General features: G+C 42.7%; 2 pseudogenes; both read left to right on the forward strand.

Annotated features, from left to right (window-relative positions):
• The first annotated feature begins 3664 nt into the window (after nt 1-3664).
• LOC115848408 (B-cell CLL/lymphoma 9 protein pseudogene) lies at nt 3665-8532 on the forward strand (annotated as a pseudogene).
• A 60-nt stretch (nt 8533-8592) lies between these two features.
• Nucleotides 8593-12387, forward strand: part of LOC138842298 (B-cell CLL/lymphoma 9 protein-like) — a 32030-nt pseudogene continuing 28235 nt past the window's right edge.

Here is a 12387-nt window from a genome sequence, read left to right on the forward strand (position 1 = left end):
CCATGGCATGTGGGACCTTCCCAGACCAGGGCTCGAGCCTGTGTCCCCCGCCCCGGCAGGCAGACTCTCAACCACTGTGCCACCAGGGAAGTCCCTTTTTTGCTTTATTTTGTTGTTTAACTTCTCTTCCATTATAGATTGATACTTTTATAAAATACAGTAAAATTACCACCAGTGAATTACTGGATATCAAGATGAAGGATGTTAAGATGAAGTCCTAGTACATCTGTTTCTAGCCATAATGAAGTAAAAGGGATTGATTCACTCTTCTACCTTAAACAGTTAGGAAACCAGAATAATATATGAAACAATGGTTTTCAGATATTGAACAAAAGTCGCATTAGGAGTGTGATCCCTTCAGAGGAAAGAAATAAACAAGGTGAGACCTGTCACCTCAGCTTATTGCTTAGAGGCAGCCTACAAGCACACTCGAGAGGATCAAACTGAGCCCTGGTAACATAACTGCATGCCAGAACGAAGACCACAGCTACATAAAGGAATACAGCAAAATTCAGTACCCAGTAGTGAAAATTTACACAGTCCCCAATCCAATTAAAAAAAAATTACCTGGTATGCAAAAAAGCAGGAAATAGGATCTTTATGAAGGGAAAAAACTCACCTGTTAGAAGATGAATTATATAAAAATGAAACAAAAAATGACAAAAATATAAGACCCATTTTTTAAAAATTAGTAAATTTAATGGAAATAAAAGAAATTATTCTGTCAAATTGCTATAAAAGTTTCTACATGCTTGCTCCCATGTTTTATACTTATTGTTCCATGAAATGGCCAGTAACAATCCACAGACCATCAGGTGGTCTGTAAACCACACTTGATGTAGCCCTGATTAGACCAGTATTTTTTTTAACCTCAAGCCGACTGACTTAAATATGATTACAGAAAAAAAACAAAACAAAATCACATTTGAATGTACGGCCGGCCGTACAAGAGAAGAGCCTGTGTCCCAAAGTGAATTACATGTCTCTAGGGATTCCAATCTGAGCGGCTCCCACCTCAGGGTGTTCCCAGCACTATGCCAGACCCTGAGGGAAAACCTGAGGTGAAGACCCAAGTCCTCAGAGTGAAGCATGGCAGGGAAATTTATGAGAGGCTTAATTAGCACAGTCATTTTATATAAGTAGAGACACAAGGTTTTAAGAAAAACCCTTCTGAGCCTAATTATTTCCTCTGTTATCAGGGACTTCAGAGGAAACTGCACTAAATCATTCTGGAAATAGGTCCTCAGTTCACAGATGCTGAGAACTAATTACTTAACGCATTGAATTGAGTGCATGTTGTAACTGCAAAATATGAAGACTGGATTAGAAGAGCCACCACGAGCTCTTTACCAGCTACCTCTTGGAGGCAAATGTCCATGGACACATTGTTCCAGAGGAGAATGGAACATTGTCTTCCGGAAAACTGCTAATTAAGAGCTTCTAATTAACAGCAGCTTTCCCTTACAGTCCTGAGGATGGTTGCTCAGCCTATCCAGGTTCAAAACTGTTTTGTGTGGTGAAGCTGGGAGAAAGGAAAAAAAAAAAAAAAGACAAAATAAGTATGTATAAATTGGGGATATGCAAATGTCATTGTTGACATTCTACTTGTTACTTTCATTTTGGAATTCATTGTAACCCATCTATCAATGTCTTTTTCTATTCCTGTTGTTTCTCATCTATGAAAAGAATATAATGATAACAGTATCTTCCTCATAAGGTTTAAATGATTTAATATATGTAAACATATTGGCACATACTAAGTACCCAGTAAATATTAACTGTCTATACCTGTATCTATACATCTATAGATATTTACTTATTTTTTCATTCATTCAAATCCACTGAAGAAATACATGGTATCTGAGGGATCAACCTAAAAATTATACAATTGAGCTTTTTAAATTAAAAGCTCTGGTATAATTGTACAGAATGTAGCACTGTCAGTTTCAATTTAGACCTTATCATTATTGTCTGTGGCAAAAGCACATCACCCCAAGGGCAAGGAGTTGAGTCCTGAGGTGTGGGCAGTAGAATCAATCTGCAAGGGCAGGTTGTCTGACATCAACTTCATCATCTACAAAGGTCCAACATCTCCTTTGGTTTCTTTGCAGAATCATTATTGCACATTTCTTGTGACTGTGTCATTTTGGTCTATTGGCAAAAAAAAAACAATTATGTGACAGAGCACTGAGTGACACCTGCCTTGGCTGGGTATTGCCACTCGCACCCGGAGTGCTCAGAAGAATGATAGAGGTGATGTGTTAACTATGCTCAGTCAAAAGTAAAAGATGGAGAATAGTGTTTTCATTTTTCAGTTTCAAATCTACATCCCTTTATCCTGCTGTACAAAATAGGATCTCATGGTGATCACAGTAAGATCTTGGAGGACACTGTGCCAAGACATGTGAAGAGGTGCCCCTGACCTGGGCATTCTGAAATTCTTGATGAGCACCTTGCCTGGTTACAGACAGCTGTAGCAGCTTCCTGCTCCTGTTTCCAGGGAGGAAACAGTGCTCTGTGTGTTCCTGAGTTTCTTTACAGATTTCAGGGGTGCTCCCTATATGAATGTGGAAACTTCTCATAAGATGACCAGTGGCCACTAGGAATGAATGCTCTAATTACTTTTGGTGACAGTAAATAAAATTATTTTGATATGGATCAGAGGTCTTGTCTATAGAGAAAGGGCTCTTTCAGTTATCCTTATGCTTGGCTAAATTGGTTTTCTGAAATGAGAATGTAATATTCCTGAGAGAATGAGTATTCATATTGAACTATTTTCATTTAAAAATAATCATTTGGGGGGTAGAGGTGAGCTCTCATACTAAACTAGAAGTAGCAAAAATTAGATAATAAGGAATTTATTTTGTTGTTTTTCTGCTTCCCAGTTTTCCTCCTTGACGTTCTACAGATTTCTGTTATTGGTCAATTTTTGTTGCTGTTGTTTCTGTGTCCTTTCTTGACACCCTCAGTCAGTCTCTTGGTTTCAAATATCATCATTGCTCTGGGAAAAACAACTGAATCTCTCTTTATAGTTACGGGACTTCTTATTATATGAGGTAATAAATCTCTATCATCCAAACCATCTTGGTTTGGTATTCTCTTACTTGCATCTGGAAGTATCTTGACTCTTTTTCCTCTAAACAGTAATAGGAGAGTGAATCATTCTAAAGCCAAGTCAAGATCATGTGGCTCCCACGTTCAGAAATCTTCAGTAGTTCCCCACTCCCTACCAAAGAAACCCTCCAAATTTATTATCTAGCATTTAAGACTTTCCTACAATCTGTGCCAACTAACCTTTCCAAGCTTATTTATTATATGCTTTCTTTACCTGGTCCTTCCAGTGGTTAAAACACTCTAAGAGCTGCAGTGGGGAGACAGAAGAGGGGAGGCTGCCACCCAGCTAAACAGTTGGCTGGGACCTGGACCCAAGCCCACTCCCCATTCCCTGCCACCACCCTGCCTCCAGGGACTAAATGTGGAACTAGCTGGTGTCAGCCCAGTTTTCACCTAGAAAGTCACTTCAGTTTAGGTGGCAGAGATCATCTTTGCAAAGTTCTTTTGTGTCCCAATGTAGATTAAAGAGCAAATTGAACTCCCGAAAGGTGGGAGTTGCCTTTGAGAACATGGCTCCTAGGCCCCAGAGCTCCAGGATCAGCACGGCAGCATGGTGGCCCTTGTGTATTGTGTGCCCTCAACATGCAAGTTTCTCCTCTGGCAGCAGGAAGCACACTCTGAGAATGCTGAAGCTGCAAAACCCGCTTCCAGAGCACAGAAAAACAAAGAGGAACAAGGTATACCAGCAGCCAACATGCAGGAACGCACCCAGCAAGCAGCAAGCCACTGTCACTGACTCCGCAATTGCTTCTGCTGTGGTCCAAGAAGAACTCAGAGAGCCTGTCCCTGTCTGTGACTGCAGGCTCAGTCATTCAACCAGTGCAGTCCAGTAACCCTAAAGGGAGGAACTCCACCATGAAAGAGTCAAAGTCCAAAAAACAATGATGAACAACACAATAAATGAAATTAAAAATTCTCTAGAAGGAACCAATAGCAGAATAACTGAGGCAGAAGAACGGATAAGTGACCTGGAAGATAAAATAGTGGAAATAACTACCACTGAGAAGAATAAAGAATGAAAACAATGGAGGACACTCTCAGAGACCTCTGGGACAACATTAAATGCACCAGCATTCAAATTATAGGGGTCCCAGAAGAAGAAGAGAAAAAGAAAGGGACTGAGAAAATATTTGAAGAGATTATAGTTGAAAACTTCCCTAATATGGGAAAGGAAATAGTTAAGTCCAGGAAGCACAGAGTCCCATACAGGATAAATCCAAGGAGAAACATGCCAAGACACATATTAATCAAACTATCAAAAATTAAATACAAAGAAAAAATATTAAAAGCAGCAAGGGAAAAACAACAAATAACATACAAGGGAATACCCATAAGCTTAACAGCTGATCTTTCAGCAGAAACTCTACAAGCCAGAAGGGAGCAGCAGTACATATTTAAAGTGATGAAAGAGAAAAACCTACAACCAAGATTACACTACCCAGCAAGGATCTCATTCAGATTCGATGGAGAAATTAAAACCTTTACAGACAAGCAAAAGCTAAGAGAATTCAGCACCACCAAACCAGCTTTACAACAAATGCTAAAGGAACTTCTCTAGGCAGGAAATAAAAGAGAAGGAAAAGACCTACAATAAGAAACCCAAAACAATTAAGAAAATAGTAATAGGAACATACATATTGATAATTACCTTAAATGTAAATGAATTAAATGCTCCAAGTAAAAGACAGAGACTGGCTGAATGGATACAAAAATAAGACCCATATATATGCTGTCTACAAGAGACCTACTTCAGACCTAGGGACACATACAGACTGAAAGTGAGGGGATAGAAAAAGATATTCCATGCAAATGGAAATCAAAAGAAAGCTGGAGTAGCAATTCTCATATCAGACAAAATAGACTTTAAAATAAAGACTATCAGAAGAGACAAAGAAGGACACTACGTAATGATCAAGGGATCGATCCAGGAAGAAGATATAACAATTGTAAATATTTATGCACCCAACATAGGAGCACCTCAATACATAAGGGAAATGCTAACAACCATAAAAGGGGAAATCAACAGTAATACAATCATAGGGGACTTTAACACCCCATTTTCACCAATGGACAAACCATCCAAAATGAAAATAAATAAGGAAACACAAACTTTAAATGATACATTAAACAAGACGGACTTAATTGATATTTAGAGGACATTCCATCCAAAAACAACAGAATACACTTTCTTCTCAAGTGCTCATGGAACATTCTCCAGGATAGATCATATCTTGGGTCACAAATCAAGCCTTGGTAAATTTAAGAAAATTGAAATCGTATCAAGTATCTTTTCATTGCAGCTCTTTTTACAATAGCCAGGACATGGAACCAACCTATGCGTCCATCAACAGATGAATGGATAAAGAAGATGTGGCACATATATACAATGGAATATTCTCAGCCATAAGAAGAAACAAAATTGAGTTACTTGTAGTGAGGTGGATGGACCTAGAGTCTGTCATACAGAGTGAAGTAAATCAGAAAGAGAAAAACAAATACCATATGTTAACACATATATATGGAATCTAAAAAAACAAACAAAAAAATGGTTCTGAAGAACCTAGGGGCAGGTCAGGAATAAAGACACAGACGTAGAGAATGGACTTGAGGACACAGGGAGGGGGAAGGGTAAGCTGGGACAAAGTGAGAGAGTGGCATGGACATACATACACTACCAAATGTAAAATAGATAGCTAGTGGGAAGCAGCTGCATAGCACAGGGAGATCAGCTCTGTGCTTTTGTCCATCTAGAGGGGTGGGACAGTGAGGGTAGGAGGGAGACGTTAGAGGGACAAGATACGCGGATATATGTATATGTAAAGCTGATTCACTTTGTTATAGAGCAGAAACTAGCACACCATTGTGAAGCAACTGTACTCCGATAAAGATGTTAAAAAAAAAAAGAGTCAAAGTCCAAGTCAAAGCAGGAGATGATGGCCTTCCCTTACAGTGATGACCCGCATCTGGGAATCCCCACCTGCCTTTCAAATTCTCCAGGCAGAGAAAACAAGGGGGCTGGCCAGTCAATCCTAGTCCCCCCTCTTAATGACTCCAAGAGTGGGAACCATACACTGTAAGCACTCCTTTGGCCTGGTGGGAGCCTGGACCTGAAGAATGGGGCTGCAGATGGTGCCAAGGGAGCAAGGTATTCCCCGTCCCCCGCCACCTCACCGCTCTGGTCAGAGCTCCTGGGACTGAAGAATGGAATTCTGCTGACCACTAAAGTCCCAGGATTCCCAGTGCACAACCCACTGATGACCCCATCATATTACGCGACCCACAGCTCTTCCAGACCTTTCCACAGCCAGACTATTATCCAAAGCCCACACCTGCTCCGAAGACATTAGACCAAATAGTGTGTATGTTTTCAAGCTGCAGATTCTGCACTAAGGGTCAAGTTGAAACTGCTGCCCCTTTTCACATCCATGACATCCCTAGCAGCAAGACAGAGAGAAGCATACCTCTGTGAACAGGCAGATATGTGCCTTTGGAATGACCTGAAACCTCTCCCAGCTCCAGCCAACCAGGGTTGGAATTCTTCCCCGAATACCACACCGCAGCCAACTCTGTGTGTTCTGGCACCAGCACCCACACCTGCTGCTCCCATATGTCCCCTGAGATAAGCCTGGGGTAGAAAACAAACTGATTCCTTCTGCAGGCAGCCCTGCCAGCTCTACTCCACTGCTCCGACATGGTGGCCTGATGCCCCCAAACCAAGCAGTTACCTCTGTCTCCTACAGGGACAATGGCTCTGGCAGATCCCAGTGTACTCCTTCCCCACCTCCCTCCACTAGTGTCCAGTGGAGATCCCCCCACCCTGAGAGAAACCCCAGATGGACTACGTCATGAGCAGCTTCAGCATCAGGAGCACTCCTTACACACTCTCAAATCTAGCGCATGCTTTCCCCTGATGAGAAGACATTCATAGCAGCACAAGGGATGCAGAATGCTGGAGTGTTAAATGAACCTCCAAAGAAACCAGAAGGGTTGATACAGGCCAGAGTGGCTTAGTAACAAAGCTTAGGTAAGGGACCTGGGTCCCAGACAGCTGTGGAGGCTCCACTTGTCCTTCCAGGATACAGAGACGTGCCCTTTTGTCCAGATGAAGTGATTCCACCTTCCATGAACTCCCTGTCTGGGCCCCTAAGACCCAACCACCCAGATCGTATGACTCCTGAGCAGATAGTTTGGCTGAAATTATAGCAGGAGTTTTTAATAAACAGAAGAAGAGGTATCAGGGAAAAGTGGCTGTACCCTAGCACTCCCTCCAGGTTACAAAGGTTTATCTGCACGGACCTTAGAATTTCTCTAAGGGCCTCTCCCTAGATACCAGATGACCCCTAGTGAAGGCTGGGCACCTGGGCAAGCAGAACCATCTTCTGATAGTATGACTGCACCATGTTCTCTGCTCTTAGGCACACGGCCCTCGACTGCAACATACCAGGGATCAGATATGCCTTCCTGGATTTGCAGGAATGATAATCTGAAATGGAAGGGCAAATGTCTCCAACCCTGCATCCAGACCACGTCTTTCTGGAGTCAGTTGGCCAGACAACATGTCAAAAATTCCAAATAATTGAAACATCTTTCCTGGCCAGGGGGTCTTTTTGATTGATGGGATTGCTTCCAAAACCCCCAAAGATTCTCTGCAGAGATGCTTCAACAGCAGCTTGCAGAGAAATTTCAAGGTGGTCTCCCTGGGATAAGCATAACAGGAATAAGGTCCAACATGGAGATGACTAGCATGATCCCAGGCTCTCAGTGAACATTCCCATTTTCCTGCAGTCCTGCCAGGATAACTTTCCAAAAACGATTCCCCACCAATGAGCCCTGGTTGGGAATTTGAGTTTGGGATGGTCCTTAATGTCATGAAAGGAAATGTCAACTTAAATATCAACAAGGGATCCAACTTTCAGATGACACCTCAAAAGATGAGAGGCTCAGTGTGCCCTGGGGAGATGATGACGTGCACTCAGGTGGCTCCGAGATGCTGCCTGCTGAGCAGAAGCTGGCTCCCCTGCCATCTGGTGAGCGTCCTCAGCAGGAGTATGTCCTGGGCTTTAGGCCATACTTTCCGTGTCTCAAGGTCCAGGAAGCAACGGTGGTTTGCAGAATCTCAGAGAAACAATCGGACTCACCAGAAGGACTAATGGCCAGCTCTGTCATAGCCACCAATACATCTCAACCCTCTAGAAACCCCATTAGCCTCAACACAGCTCCTCCAGTTTAAAATGGCCTGGGGCAAAAGCCCTCTGCATTCTCCTGGTCTGAACCCTCTGCAACCTCCCACCATGTACTGTCCAGTCATCAATGCTGGGCTCACCCTCAGGAAACCTCAAGTGCCTCCAGATTCCATTGTACATGGTAGGCCTGATGGCAGGCCCAGATGCTGCTGCCTTCATTAAACAGCCTTCTTAGTGTTTGCTGCTGCTCTGTGGGTGATCTGCTTCTGTGAATATCCAGATGTCTTCTCTCTAGTACAACTCGCCTCCAGAGCCTATCCTTCCCCAAGCCTGCTCTCCATTGTGGTGTCTTAAATGTTCAAGTTTGCAATGTCCAGTTCTACCTGATTATTCCATTATGCCATCAAGATGGCAATCGACTCAGATGACAGGCTCCCCTCCAGCTCCTTCACTCAACTTCTAATCAATGAATAACCTGCCAGAAATGGGCATTAATACATAAAAATCCTCGAAATTCACGTTCTGATGCCAACACTCAACCCCATGGGAATGACCCAACCACTCCTCACTATAACCAGATGCCCTCCTTGGTTACCATGGGAACCAACATACTTCCTCATGGTGTTTCAGTGGGGTCTGATTTGATGTCACACAATCCTATGATGGGTCTTGGGTCCCAGGAGCCTGAGATGGCATCTCAAGGACAGATGGGTTTTTGCAGGAGTTCCCTCCAAGATGAGTCTCTTCCGCAGCAGGTATCATTTTCTTGCCATGGCCCCAATGGAGGCAGAGCAACTTCCTGAAGACGTGGGTGTCCCAGGAGAAGGCACATTTGGCCATTCTAACACCCAATTTAGAATTCAGCACTTTAAAAGCCTGGGGGCCGAAGGGGTCCTGACTCCATCACTGTGCTGGGGAATAGCCTGTCTTCAGTCTTTTCGGACCCAGATCTGCAGGAAGTCATACCTGAGTTGGACCTGTCCTCTACACTCCACCTGAGAAGCCCAGCCAGACACTGAAATGGTTCCATGAGGGGAAGTCCCAGGCCATAAACAGCCCTGGGGTCCTAGACCTGGGTTTTTGCACAGGGGATGATGGGCAAACCAGCCCCCTGAATGTACTAGCTTTGCCTGGCTTGGGAGGTCCCGGGTTTGTGGAAACTCTGGGCATCCTTCCGGGTACAGGTGTAACCATACCAAGCCTCAACCCAATACGATCACTGGCCTCTCTCAGGCAAGAGCAAAATTTTAATGAAACACACACACAGACACACAATTAATTTTTAAAAAGCTAACTGTTACTAAGTTCAGTGTAGGGTAGGAATAGTAAGAAAATCTACTTTTTGTTTAATTATGAAACTTAGGACATTGCTTTTCAGTTTAAGTGCGCCTCATCACTGTCTGTCTCTCTCGATATACACATCCACCTCTTTCACCCTTCACCATCTCCTTCATTAAGTGTGCTTCTTTCCCTCATGCCCACCCCCAGCCCGCTCACCCTGCCTTCCCCCCTTCTTTTCCCTTGGGTGCTGCGTACTCAGCATTATTTAGGGGAGATAGATCTAGTAAAGCCTCAGCATCCCTGCTGAGCATCCTCCTGGTTTTGGGAGGGAGAGTGAGGTCTGTCCCTGGAATGCTCTGTGGCTTTCTCCTCCCGGGTGACTTTTTCTTTGCCAATATGCCCTCTTTTGCCTCCACTCTTGTTTTCTGGTCTCCTTTTCTGCGGAATTTCCAGGTGAATTTTATTAATGTGGGATGGAACAGATGCTAATAGTTATCCAGGATTTTGTTTTTGTTTTTTGAAATTTTGTGGTTACTTCCCTTTCTTCCTGCTCCCACACACAAAGTGTTCTACAGAACTTCCATTAAATTCGGTACAAAACCACTTGCTGGGGCTGTGATGTCAGAAAAATTAAATATATTGCTTCATATAAAATTAAAAAGAATATTTCAAGGCTCAGTCCAAAAATGACTTCCATGAGACTCTTCCTGATCTCCAGGGGAGACCAAATGTCATTTTCCTTGGAACTTGCTACTAACATCTAACAGCTTCTTCCGTCCTTTTCGTGTAACATACTTTTTTATGTTTTATCTTTCCTATAAATTGAAACTATGTGAGAGTTGGTTCTGACCCTGATTCAACTTTGGATGCTGCACAGTGTTTTGCATGTAGCTGTTCACTGAATGTTAGGCAGATGCATAATTTTTTTCTCTAACCACTGCAAATTATCCCTAACATGGGGAATGATGGAGGGAACAATTAAAACAAGCCTCACAAGTTGAAACATGACACTCAGTTTATGAAATGAGGAGAAAAAAAGAGGAGTCGGAGGAGGATATAACCTGAGCTATAAATAGCTTTAAAGAAACTAAGCAACATGTGACAGGGATTTGTATGGGCTTCCAAGGTGCTGCGGGTAAAATGCTGGAGTTTATAAGAAGGAAGGGGAAGTTTATAAAGTTTGCTTCTTAGCAGTGCAGTCAGGCAGTATCAGGGCTTACTATGTGTCTTTGTGCAGGCTGCTATAACAAAAGGCTGTAATAGACTGGGGGGCTTAAACAACAGACATTTATTCCTCACAGTTATGGAGGCTGAAGTCCAAATTCAGGGCTCCAGGAGATTTGTTTTCTGGTTGGAGCCCGCTTCCTGGTTCATAGATGGCTGTCTTTTTGCTGTGTCCTCACATGGTAGAAGGGACAACAGAGCTCTCTGGGTCTCTTTCCTAAAGGGACTAGTCCCACTCATGAGGGCTCTACCCTCATGAAATCACCTTGCGAAGGCTCCACCTCCTAATACCATCACATTGGGGGTTAGGTTTTCTAACATGTGAATTCTGGGGGGACAAACATTCAGTCTCTAACATTATGGTTCTGCATAGGCTCAGAAAGCACCCCGCACATCCTATCAAGTGAAAAGTGATGCTGATGACAGCCCTACACTGCCAGTGGTGTCTCTTGAAGCCTTGGAAACTGGGGGTTTTAATAAAAATCTTCCTCACAGTGTCCCTCAGGAAAACTTGGAGGTTAAAATTTTATCAGATCCAGTGCTATTATAAAATGACTCTTTTGTAGCCTCCCCAAATTAGTTTCATATTCAAAGCAGCTTATTTCAACCATTCCCTGCTTAGTTAAATGAAGGCTTGGAAATACAGAGTGCACATGGAGAAGAGAGAAAGGTCTCTGTCTACTTCAGAAAATATTCGGAGTACATGCCTGCATCTTAACATTTTGCAGCCATCCTCTTTTTATGAATTGCTATTTTGACACTTTATTTTTACTTACATTCAAGAATGACTCTTGGGAAGACTTCATTTTAAAAGTATTTTCTATTTACTTTGCTTAGGTATCATGATGAAAATACTCTGGAAGTAGTCATATACAGATGGGGTCAATAAATATGTGCTTTTAAGAAATGTCACGTCCAAGATTCTTAGCTTCTAAATGCAATGACAGTGAGGAACCCTCATGGCCTTGCTGCCACAGGCTCCAAACACCAGCTCCAGCCCGTCCACCAGGAATTATGTCACTGTCCTGAGGCTAATGGTCTCTGTTTACTCACAGGTGTGCTCACTTTAAATAAATCCCACTTATAAAAATTTAGACTTGCCAAATAGAAAAGCTGGCAAAGTGACTGCTAAAGAAAAGGATCCTTTACCGTGTCAACACTTTAAATAAGAAGCTGTTTTAGTAGATTTTTAAAGTTTGAAAACATTTATTTCCCAGGAACTCTGGATTTGCTGGAAATGCTGCACACCTGTGTTCTCTTCATTATTCTAGCACAGACTTTGACACTTTCTGAAGCCAGCCAGAAGTAGAATAAACAGCTAATTGTCTGTGTCATGTGCCGTGTGGCTTGTGAATCCAGAATAAGAGGCCAAGGAAGAAAATGATTGTTCCAGCACTGATTTGCTGTGAATCAGTTTCCATCCTCAGAAAATTCATTATATTTTACTCACAGGGAAATCATATTAAACTGCCTACTCCATGTCAAGTTGTTTGGATTTCTGTGAAGAAAGAAAATAAGATTGGGATTGGCAGAACAGCGTGTTATATGGGGAAAATCAGATCACCAGAGAATATTGGAGCTTTAA

This window comes from Globicephala melas, chromosome 3 (assembly GCF_963455315.2).
Source record: "Globicephala melas chromosome 3, mGloMel1.2, whole genome shotgun sequence".
NCBI lineage: Eukaryota > Metazoa > Chordata > Mammalia > Artiodactyla > Delphinidae > Globicephala > Globicephala melas.